Raw genomic sequence first — 11,610 nt, forward strand, 5'->3', positions numbered from 1 at the left:
AAGGCTGCTTGCCGAAGAATTGATGCTTTTGAATTATGGTGCTGAAGGAGACACTTGAGAGTCCCATGGACTGCAAGAAGATCAAACCTCTCCATTCTTAAGGAAATCGGCCCTGAGAGCTCACTGGAAGGATAGATCCTGAAGCTGAGGCTCCAATACTTTGGCCACCTCATGAGAAGAGAAGACTCCCTGGAAAAGACCCTGATGTTGGGAAAGATGGAGGGCACAAGGAGAAGGGGACGACAGAGGACGAGATGGTTGGATAGTGTTCTCGAAGCTACCAGCATGAGTTTGACCAAACTGTGGGAGGCAGTGGAAGACAGGAGTGCCTGGCATGCTCTGGTCCACGGGGTCACGAAGATTCGGACACGACTAAACGACTAAACAAACAACAACAATGGTGTTATTAGCACAAACGCAAGTCGGTATGAGGCCTTCACTCCTCCTGCTGCAGTCTGGCATCTTGTCCAAATTATGGGCCACAGGATAGACTTGAGATGTATTAAAATGCAGTTTCCCTATGTATACACACACAAACAGGCAAATGCATGCACAAGCACACGCTTGCATACACCATGCACACCAGGATGGGATAAAACCCACATATTATTTTAAAATCCCTTCCACTGAACTTTCCAGTCCTGGGTGTAGTGCATTCCAAACAGAGCTGTTGTCCCCTGAAAGGACTCCAGTATACATTGGAAATTAATCAGTTTCAAGGAAATGCAGCTGGGCATACATTAATCTAAAAGCGCCCAGAACACGCAGTACAGACTCTTCCTTTCTGCAAGTCTGTCTCTCTCCCTGTGAAGCTGAAGTGCCTTGAAATGTTCACTGGCCCTTTAACCCTTGCACTGCCCATTACCGTTGATGCCACAAATAAAACAGCAATGTTCAATCTTACACAAGCGAGTACTGCTTGTCCCGGGGGGGGGGGGGGAATCTCCTCACAATTACATTTTCCCCAGACTATTTATTCCACAATAGTGATGACTGTTCATGTTTGGTGTAGACAGATGCCCGTGGTGTTGTTTTCAGGCAATAACAGTGCGATCCTACGCATGTTTCTTCAGAAAAGACCCACTGAGTTCAAGCAACTTGGAATAGAATTACAGTGGTACCTCCGGTTACATACGCTTCAGGTTACAGACTCCAATTTTGGATTACCCTTTTCTCATGCAAGGTGTTTGACAAGCTGATCCTCAGGGTCCCTTCCAAACTCTGCAATTCTATGATCTAGAAGGAGAGTTACAGATTGAGGGCCTTCATGTTGACATTATGATGATTCAGGGGGGCAAGATAAATTTAAGAAATTGGTGAACTTGAAATAACCAGTCATTTAGAATAATAGTTTTTACTATTCACGCAATAATTCATAAACTGTATTGCTCCAATGGATGCATTTTTAGTGTGAAAACTTTTTAGCGTTGACGTTTTGTGCTGCTAATGCTGATAAAATAGTGGTCCCTACACCCTTAGACAGTTTACACCTCCTGCTAGCAATGTGCTGTTTTCCTGGATTATTTTTTTTTTATCGTGACTGTGCAAGAGACGCATAAGATGCATTCCAGTGAGAGAAGCTTGTAAACATGTTGGGAGCAGAATGCTGGACTAAATGGACTTTCAGTCCTATCCAACAGGGCACTTTTATGTTCTTAAGTTTCATAGATCATAGCATAACACATTGGTCACATAAGCGGAAATGGTTTGCTTATTTTAAAATAATTAGCAAAAGCAACTGACTCACCTGGGCCCTCTTTCATTGACCCCCACTTCATTATATGAGAAAAGAAACTGATACATGAGTAAAGGATCATTTTCTCTCTCAACAATCACCAGTATGAATTACTAGGGGCTGCCACTCTTGCTTGCTCCATTTCCCAATCCTACCTACCCACCTAGACCTAGATCTCACCCTCTCTCCTATCGCCTCCCAAGTTGCCCATCCCCATAGCTAACCTGAAATAAATATTTCTATTTATTTGTTTTTAATAAGGCTGCACTGTTGACTTTGTTAATCAATTAGATCCACTCCCCCGGACCAATCCTACTAGTGGACTGAGAGTGACAAATTTGTTGATTTTGTGTTCTCTCAATTTCTCCCTTTTTTCTCCTTTTCCACATCAGCTGGCAATTAAAAAAAAAATTCTCACAAAAATTATGCAGCAACTTAGTGCAGGTTTCTCCCAGTGCAAACATTTCAGTATGCAATTTTGCCCGATGAACACAATTTTGCAAGCATTTCCTCCTAATATTTCTGCACATTACTTTCACCAACATACGCACACCAGGATATGAATTTTTGTACACGTTACATGGTTGGATAACTGAATTGCAAAATTCTTTTTTCAGCAATTCTTTTAAATTCATTTTCACACTTTTGCCTGCATTGCAAAATTCAGAGAGGTGCAGATTTCGAAGGATGGCTACTTTTAATTTGCTTTCTCTTCCAGGAATTGGCTGGGTTCACCTTTTAATGGGAACTGAATCAAATTTCTTCCCCATCCCTAATGACTAAGGAAAGTCCTGATGCTGGAGGATGTGAATTGTCCAAAGTTCAACGAGAAATGTGGCCACAGGACATAAAGGATAGAGAGAGAAAGGATTTCACTTCCACATTGCTGGCTGTTCTTCCCCTGGTACAAATTCTCCCCCATTGTTTGGACTCGCCCAATCTACTCCTGACATGCCCCTTATGGCCGTGAAGCTTTTTTCAGCAACAAGAGATGGACCTGTGAGGTCAGGTGTCTCATGCAGGAACAAACCTCTTTCTCCACCCTCAAAGTGGGGGGTCCACTCCCTCCTAAGGCCCCTGGGATGCTCTCCCTAGGACAATAGTAATGCAGGAACCATATTCCAATAAAATAAAATCCCTGAATTAATCTGTCAGCATATTATTTTCAGATACAGTGGTACCTTGGTTCTCAAACTTAATCTGTTCTGGAAGTTCGTTCCAAAACCAAAGCGTTCTAAAACCAAGGCATGCTTTCCCATAGAAAGTAATGTAAAATGGATTAATCCATTCCAGACTTTTAAAAACAACCCCTAAACCAGCAATTTAACATGAATTTTGCTATCTAACAAAACCCTTGATCCATAAAATGAAAGCAATAAACAATGTACTGCAGTCACACAATCCATCAATCAGTAGCTGAACAGGGTTGCACATAGTCACAAAAACAAAACAAAAAAGAGCTGCAAAAGCAAAAATGCAAAATAAATAGCAAAAACAGACAGACCTCACTCAAAATGGAAGTGTGGCACTCAAATTGGAAGCATAACACTCAAACCGGAGCACGTTCGGCTTCCAAAAAAAGTTCGCAAAACAGAGCTGGGTTTGGGTTCTAAGTTGTTTGAGTACCAAGGTGTTTGAGAACCAAGTTCCACTGTATTGCGTGATATCTAACGTCCAGGAGACATACTCAGATATTAGTCCCATTGAAATCAAGGGATTTAGCTACTGAAGTCCACTGTTTTCAGTCAGGTGTACCCAACACTGTGTGAGTGGTATTCTGCTTGCATAATGGGATGTCTCGCTGCACTCCGCCCAAATTGGCTGTGGTCCTCAGAGGGCCTCACCAAACCTCTAAAATGGATTTTGAGGGTGCACAGTAGGGTACATGGGAGAGGAGAGGAAGGGGAGCCCGCACCATTTGCACAATGGCAATGTTGGGTAGAACTCAATCGATCTACCCTGAATATCACTAATGTTGGATATCATCCATCATTTTTAATAAGACTGCTTCTCAAAATTGCAGAAGGCAGGTGCCATCAAGGGACTTTCTCCAAAGCCTGGATTTCGGTGCCGTGGTTATAGTGAGGTTATACCTCTATACATACCACAGGGAGGCCTCCTCTGATTCCTGCATCATCTAGCAAGAAAAAAAAATTTGCCCTGTGCTTCAGATCTAATGAATGGGTTAATTGATGAATTTGTGTGATTGATGGATCTAAAAATTTTTTCATCTTCCTGCAGCCCTACTTTTGAAGTTCACATGCCGTTTGAGCAAAACAGTGAAGCGATTACTTCAAGATTCTAGCATGATATGTCTGTCCTCGGACACGACCTGTGAAGTAGAAGGTTGAATTGCTTCTCCTTTTGCTGAACCTGATACTGAGGCAAGTTTTTGCTGTGCCACTTCAAAAATCCAAGAGACAGGCTAAGACTACTTTCTAAGTACATTCTGTGTCCTTGAAGCACAGAGAGGCAAAAGAAATGAGCTCTGATTAAATTCCAGCAATATTTCTCATTTTTGCAGGTCACAAGTGGTGCTTATCTTTTCAGTACATGTTGTGATTCAGTACTGACCAGTAGATTATAAATGGGTTGGGGACACTTGACAAAAGTGATTTCAAAGCTGTGCATTCCCAGTTGGTGTGCATCTTCTGAAACATGAAAGAAAATGACTGATGTTCGGTTTTTGCAAGGTGCATTGGGCAAACAGATGCTAAGGGGGTTCAAGACTCTTGTCCTCCAGATAGTTGAGGACAAGAAGAAGGAATTTCAGTCGGTGGCTGTTTTCCTGTCCCTGTGTGACAAGCTGGATCTGCCCCAAATCTTCCATGAAGCTCTGCATATGGTCACCTATAAAGTATGGAAGTAGTAGGGTGTTTTGTTGATGCACCTTTGTGCTTGTGATAACGTTGTGGAGCTACATCCACAGTCATTAATAGTGAGACGTAAGGGGGCTGTTGCCGACTCTTTATTTCAGAGCACAGGGTTGGGCTGGTAGTGTCAAAGCAAGGAGCTGCCTCGAGCCTAGAAAACTAGCTATTAGATCTTTTTAAAAATCCAGTCTAGGAATATGCACGGGAGAAGGTGATTTGTTACATTTACCTTTCCATAGCAAATGCCTCAAGCAGCTGCAATTGGGGTGATAAGGTAATCCAGGGGTTCTGATGTAATTCAGGGATGACAGCCCATGTAGTGTCAGACTACATGTTCCATCATGCCTGGCCATTGGCTGCCCTGGTTGAAGCTGATGGAAGCTGGAGTCCAATGACATCTGGAGGGCCACAGATTTTCCACCCATGCTGTAATATAATGGCGGAAATATTCTAAAGGTTATTTTGTCCAAACATTCAGGGACTTCTGTTAATTTAGTCAGTGCTTTTTTTCGGGGGACAGGGATGCAGGAGTACACATACCCCAAAACATTTTGTGAATCTAGTGGGAGAAGCACAGTGAATCTCTAGCACAGTGAATCGTCAATTCCATTGAATATCATGGTGAATCGTTTGTTCTGTTGCTACCCCCGATGGCGGCCTTATTTCCTGTCACAATGTTTCCTGAGTCTCAGATGGAAGCGGGCGTTTAATGTGTGAAGTAGGAGTTGGAATCTAGCACAGTGATTGGCCAGTTTCAATGTTACCACCTTTGATGGTGGCTTCATTTTCTTTCCCGGTATAATGCACGTTCTTTGAACTTTTGTCCATTTGTTGTATTTATTTTTCCCAATTTGAACTATAAAATGATGATTTTCTTGAGTCAAAATGAGAGTACCCCTAAGCATTTTTTATTTTTATTTTTTTTAGGAAAAAAGCACTGAATTTAGTTAGTAGAGTAATGGGATAAATGTTGGTGTTTTAAATGATGAGGCTGAACAGTTCGTGCTTTTTTATGCTATTTTAATTCTAATTATCTCGCAAGGGTAAGCAACATGAAGTCCCCAAAGTTCTTGGGCTCCAAGTCCCATCCATCAAGCATGGCCAATGGTCAGGGATGATGGGAGTTGTAGTCCAACATCCTCTGAAGGACACCATGTTGGCTATCCCTACTCTATTATAATAGAAGATGAAGCAAATATTAAAGATTGGATTTTCTTGTAGCATTGAAAAGTAGCTTACATTTAGTAAATAGTAAGCTATCTCATGTTTCTTTAAGTAGTACATAAAGTACATCTCTCTATATATATTCTAGAAGCAATCTATTTATTCATTTTACTTTTTCAAAATGCAAAGGCATGGTCTTATAACAACAATTTTGCATAGAAAACAGACATAAAACAATTGCACCCAAAATACACTCTAGAAGATCTATAGAGCTATCTATAGATTTTATTGAAACGTGGCCTTGCTAGGAATATTGATTTTTGCAATCTATAGGTTTTGTTAAATTTTATTGGTCAGTACGGTGCATTTTGGATAATTTAACATGGTGGGTGACCTCTACCCTTACTACTAAGTCCAAGCTAAGACCTGCAGAGTTCAAAACTGCCAGAATCTGGGGATAAGGGATATTAACAATACCTGTCACATAATGGTTGCCTTAATTCACTCTTTGTTCCCTGGATTTCTTGTGAGTCACTCTCATGTCTTAAAATAGCTGCAAATGTATTGTCAGAAAGACAAGACCTGTGAACTATGAGACAACGCACTTGAGCTAGACATGAGCACTGACCTTCAAGCCTATTTCAGAAGTTCTGCTGTGATCTGAATAGAACATGTAGCCACAAGGAATAATATATCCATATTTTGTCAGTGTGACGCTTTCTCCTTTTCAATGAAGGCAATGGTCAGGATCCTCATTAGGCCTGCCAGAAATCCTCAATTTGCCCGCAAGGCAGTTTCAGCCAAGCCAACCCACCTTTCCTACACCTGACAGAGGTGTGGGTGGGCTGAAATGTATTATTGCAAGCACCGCCAGTCAGCTGATTGGCAGCTCTTGGTGAGTCATGTGCAAAGCCTCTTCATGGTGCATTGCAAGCCCCAACGACCAGCTGATCAACAAGGCTTTCAAAGCACTGGGCTGTGCCTTTGGTCACACCATATGATTTCAGGACATGTCGACAAAAATGGGTCACCCAATATCAGGGGTGCCAACTTGGAGAAAATATTGTGGGGGACCAGGCAAGCTCTGCCCCACATAATCTATCACATGATCACACTATTTGAATGGGAATGACCATAAACTTGGGGGGGGGGGGAGTCCAGCCTCCTCAAATATTTTATTGTGGGGACTGAGGCCCCCACAGAGCCTAGGAGTTGGCTCCTATGACCAACGTCACTGTGATATCAGGCAAGTGGGGAGTGCGGGAAGAAATGATCTGACCCACCAGCTGGATTCAGTTTCCCACACCTTTCTCAAGACATTCATGCTCCATATCATTAGATATACTTGTGAAATATTTGTCATTATGAGGTATTCACGAAGTGAAGGCCTGCTTATTACAGGGAACTCCTTCCAGAAGAAGAAGAAGAAGAGGAGGAGGAGGAGGAGGAGGAGGAGGAGGAGGAGGAGGAGGAGGAGGAGGAGGAGGAGTTTGGATTTGATATCCCACTTTATCACTACCCTAAGGAGTCTCAAAGCGGCTAACAATCTCCTTTCCCTTCCTCCCTCACAACAAACACTCTGTGACGTGAGTGGGGCTGAGAGACTTCAGAGAAGTGTGACTAGCTCAAGGTCACCCAGCAGCTGCATGTGGAGGAGCGGAGACATGAACCTGGTTCCCCAGATTACAAGTCTACCGCTCTTAACCACAACACCACACTGGACCACAATGGTGACAGAGGTGTATTCCCCAGTAACACATCCTTGCAAGCAACACCTTTTTAGAGATATTGCCAACTTTTACTCACTCAAAATGGAACGTTGTCACCAGGTGTAACATTGCGGGTGCCATTTTTCCTCCATGATCTCCTAGTGAAGCTAGTGTTTGGGATGAGGGGCAAATTATGCCCTCTTACAATTCTACCTAGGATTTCAGCCAACACTTGCCATAAAACTAAATTTTAAATTAAAAAGGAGCCGCTATGAATTGAGTTGACTTCTGTTTGCTTCATATCAGTCTGTCACAGCTTCAGTTAGTGTATGATGGATACTTTCCTTTTAAAGAGGGTGACACAGAGAGAGTGTTGAGAACTGACAATTATATGCCTATTCTGTGTACACCTTTATGAATGTGTGTCACAACACTACATTTCCTGCCTTTGTTGTATTAGTGAGATTAGAGAGACTGAGCAGTGACTTAATTTGAACTGCTTTTTTAAAACTTTAACACACAGAGATCAAGAACCAATTTTCAAACATCTGTGGAAGGAGAAAGAGCTGTTCCAACTTTGCATTGCTCCAGGATAAAAGAAACACCTCTCTTTTTACGATCTTGAACTCCGGTACCCTTCTGACAAAACCTTTATAAAGCAATTAAAATGCTTCATATATAGTTCCTAAAACTGACATATCTGAAAGACTAGAGAATTTTTTAAATTGTGATTATGTTTCATAACAATATGTACTGTCAATACAGCAGGGGTCCATAAAGGTGAGATTAAAAAAAGAGAGAATCATTATAAACTTACATGTTTAGACTACATAAACACCATACATTTAAAGTATATTTAATGCAGAGGACTTCCCCCAAATAATCCTGGGAATTGTAGTTTATTAAGGGTACTGGGAATTGTAGCTCTGTGAAGAGTAAAGCACAGTTCTCAGAGGAAATCCATGTTCTTTAAATGTATAGTGCTTATGCAGCTAAATACACAAGCCATATTATTAATCCTGTAGCACATTTGAATTTGAGTCATTCGAAAAAAATCCTGTGACTTTAATGGCAGCCTCACATGCCAAAATAGTGCTGGCGTAGCTGTTCCTGGCACAGAGTTAAAGCGATAGGGAGCAACTTTACCAGATAAAAGTGTGGATTTATTTGGCATGGGGCACTGGAAGTGTTCCCACCCTCTTAAAGACTTTCTGCATTTTGCACCAGAGCAGAAAAGGTCCAGTCCCTTGCTTTGCACACCCACCAGAGTTAAGACATTGCTTTGGTTGGGCTTCCGATTTTCCCCGCAGAGCTCTGTCTCTTTAAGGGTATAATTCCAGGACTCTCTCACTCTGTATTCGTACATCAAGTGCCAAGCAGAGACATCAACTGTAGCCTCTGGGACACGCTGCTCTTTGCCACAGAGAAAAAGCAAAGAAAGAAAGAAGAGAATGTGGGAGGAGGGGAAGCACAGATCCTGTTATGTTCCAAAGGATGAGTCACTTCCTAGCAATAACCCCGAGATGCTTATTTATTTCTGTTTGCCAGAGTTGCAGGGCACAGTTTCTCAGCGTTCCTCAGCTCCAGGACCCAGATCCCCGACACCCTCGGCTGGCCATTAATCATTGCAAGCCTGTTACCAAATGTACACAGAGAGGGAGCTGTGCATGGGCAAGTGGCCTTTAGCTGTCTCCAGTCCAATGAAATCACCTTGCGCGGAGACCTCTTTTATGAGAGTTTGGTTTATTTGTAACTAAACGACTTCCTCCGTTATTTGATAAGCTCAAATATTTGCTACCGATAGTCCGGGAGAGTGTCACATTTATTATCCCTTGTGCTGCAGGCAGGCATTGCCTGGGTCTTTGATTTCGGCGCAGGAGTCAAGTTAACCCCTTGAAAGGCAGCTGCACAAATGGCCGAGGGAATTCTAAATATTCTAAGTTGGGGGTGAGGTGGGGGAAGCTTTTCCAGCTGGAGGGCTTCATTCCCTTCGGGGCAGGCTTCCAGGGCCCACATACCAGTAGTGGGATGGGCCACAGGCAAAAGGGGTGGAGCTACAAATATAAATCCAGTGGTACCTCAGGTTACATACGCTTCAGGTTACAGACACCGCTAACCCAGAAATAGTGCTTCAGGTTTAGAACTTTGCTTCAGGATGAGAACAGAAATCGTGCTCCAGCGGTGCAGCGGCAGTAGGAGGCCCCATTAGCTAAAGTGGTGCTTCAGGTTAAGAACAGCTTCAGGTTAAGAAGGGATCTCCGGAACGAATTAAGTACTTAACCCGAGGTACCACTGTACAGTCATACCTCATGTTACGTTTGCTTCATGTTATGTTTTTTCAGGTTGCGTCCTGCGGCGACCCGGAAGTACTGGAAAGGGTTACTTCCGGGTTTCACCACTCGTGCATGCGCAGAAATGCTATATCATGCTCCGTGCATGCGCACAAGCACCAAATCGCGCCGCGCACCTGCGCAGACACAGCGCTTCAGGTTCTGCGCTTTTCATGTTGCGAACGGGCCTCCGGAACGGATCCCGTTCGCAACCAGAGGTACCACTGCAGTAACTTTGTGTAGCAGGCTAGTTCCTACACACCATAGGAGCCAACTCCTAGGGCTCTGGGTCTTTGTCCCCTCGCCCATAAAATAGTTGAAGGGGCCTGCCCCCCCCCCCCCAAGTTGATGGGCATTGCCATTCAAATGGTGTGCATGCACCACATCTTGTGATCGGTTATGTGGAGCGGGACTCACCTGGGTCACACCAATATTTTATTCAAGTTGTCAGCCCCGCTACACACAGTCACATGGTCCTCTCTATCTTCCACCTGGGCAGGAAAGAGCATACCTTCCAACATTTCTCTATTTATAATAGGGACATCCTATTCCATCATCATCATCATCATTACCTGTCCATCTAACTGGTTTGCCCCAGCTGTTCTGGGCCATTTCCAACATATATAAAAGCATAGTAAAACATTAAACATTAAAAAAAAACCTTCCCTATACAGGGCTGCCCTCAGATATCTTCTTAAGGTTGTATACAGTGGTACCTCGGGTTAAGTACTCAATTCATTCCGGAGGTCCGTTCTTAACCTGAAACTGTTTTTAACCTGAAGCACCACTTTAGCTAATGGGGCCTCCAGCTGCCACCGTGCCGCCAGAGCGCGATTTCTGTTCTCATCCTGAAGCAAAGTTCTTAACCTGAGGTACTATTTCTGGGTTAGTGGAGTCTGTAACCTGAAGTGTCTGTAACCCGAGGTACCACTGTAGTTAAGTAACTACAGTAGCTCAGGGGTCCTTGGCTCAGGGGTCGCATAACTCCATACCCTCCAAGATTTCTCCAATGAAAATAGGGACATCCTAAGGAAAAGCGGGACATTCTGGGATCAAATCGGAAACTGGAATGGCTTCTCCAAATCAGGGACATCCCTGGAAAATAGGGACACTTGGAGGGTCTGTCACACATACTAGAGTAATACGATCTGCCCTTTTGCCTTCCCACCAACTGGGCTGACTGACTACATTTTGCCATCTAAAGGAGTATGTGCATGTGCGTGTTTGAGACCATTAATCCAGAATCTAAACCCAACAAACTGCATCCCTATTTTGTGATTTTGATGGGGCCTGTATCTACCAGCCGCAGGAAAAGTTAGGCCCTCCCTGGAAGTTAGGGTTGCCTGGCAACTGCTTGGGCAGCAAGGTGGAATGTCTTTTTAGCTTTGTGCAACACCCCGCCCCCCCAAAAAAAACAGGCTGCAAAAAGGCAATGATCGAAACAAACACACTGGTGGGGAAGGCGAGCAAGCAGAAAAGTATTCTGTTAGCATCCAGCATTAAAAGTCCTGGAGCATACTGGTCTAGTGACTGGGCGAACAGAAATACTCAGGGCTGATCTAAATATCGCACAAAATGAGGTGATGGACATTTGAGTGTAACGACAGTTTAGAGACACCAATGGGTGTTGCAAAAAAAAAAAAATAAAAAAAAATGCTGAAGCGTATCCCCAGTCTGTAGGACGGAGGCTCCAGTCTTAGGTCTCCAGGTAGCCTGAAACAACAACCTTGTGATGCTGTTCAGGTCTTCGTAGGGGGAAGTAACCTGTGGGGTGGGGTGGAGAGCAGGGGGGTGCTGTG

Source organism: Podarcis erhardii (assembly GCF_964252035.2).
Source record: "Podarcis erhardii genome assembly, chromosome: 4".
NCBI lineage: Eukaryota > Metazoa > Chordata > Lepidosauria > Squamata > Lacertidae > Podarcis > Podarcis erhardii.